Below are 1126 nucleotides of genomic sequence, written 5' to 3'. Positions count from 1 at the left end.
AAAAAAAAATCAAAGAGGACATAAAGACGGGCCAAAATAGTGTTTATGCCTGTTTTGAATTGAAAGAAAATTTCAAAAAAAAAAATCTGAGAAGCTCCCGTGTCGATGGATGTGTACTAAACTTCTGTGCAACATTCATATGGAAAGTAATGGGAGCAGAATAATTAATGTGAATTAGTGTTAGGGGTGCATATGGGGTCGGGTGAAGCCGGGTTCGTCGTGACCCGAACTCGACCCTAAATAATGATCGGGTCTATTTATGAGACTCTTACCCGATTCTAGACCCGATGAAATCGTGTTACTTTCGGGTTACACTTAAGCTGGGTCTAAACCGGGTGAAATTCGGGTCTTGATCAACTTTATCACGACATCACAAAAAATTAGATTCTACATCTTTTGAATCTCTAAATTTTGAAAAATAATTATTCCATAACAATGCAACATTCGCATAATAATAATTTAGAATCTAATAATAATAATTTAAAGTTTCATAACAATAATTATATCAATTACACATTAAACATTCAAAGTTCAAAAGACAATTAAAACAAAGTTAATAACCAACACAAGATTAACATAATAATAATAATTTATAGTGTTATACCAACCTATAACAACAAAATATTAAATAGTAAACAACTACACAGATCTAACGGGTCGGGTGACCCAAAGTTTGGCCCGAATTCGATTTAATAAATAATCAGAATCATTTATTGAAACTTTAGGTCTGATCGAACCATAACAAAGCCAGACCAAATTAATTCCAAAGTCATCAGGTTCGGTCCGGATCTTCGGGCCGGACCGAATCTTGTGCACCCCTAATTAGTGTAATGGTTTTATCAAGCCAACTCCTTCTGTTCCTTCCTTCCCTTATACACTGTCCCCACAATAACTTTCAAATGGAATGCTACAAGTCACTTTTTTTCCATATCGAACATAATTAATAGTCAGATGAACCGGCTAAACTAAATGTATCTAATACTAGCGTTAAACTTGCCCTATATTTAATTGAAGAGAAATTGATTAGTTGTATGCATCCATTAATATGATATTCCTCGTAAATCATATTGCATTTTTTTAATGTGATTGAACATGGCTATGCCAACAGTCCTTAGATCTACCATAT

This window comes from Arachis ipaensis, chromosome B03 (assembly GCF_000816755.2).
Source record: "Arachis ipaensis cultivar K30076 chromosome B03, Araip1.1, whole genome shotgun sequence".
In the NCBI taxonomy this organism is placed as follows: Eukaryota; Viridiplantae; Streptophyta; class Magnoliopsida; order Fabales; family Fabaceae; genus Arachis; species Arachis ipaensis.
Note: the sequence above shows the minus strand (reverse complement) of the source record.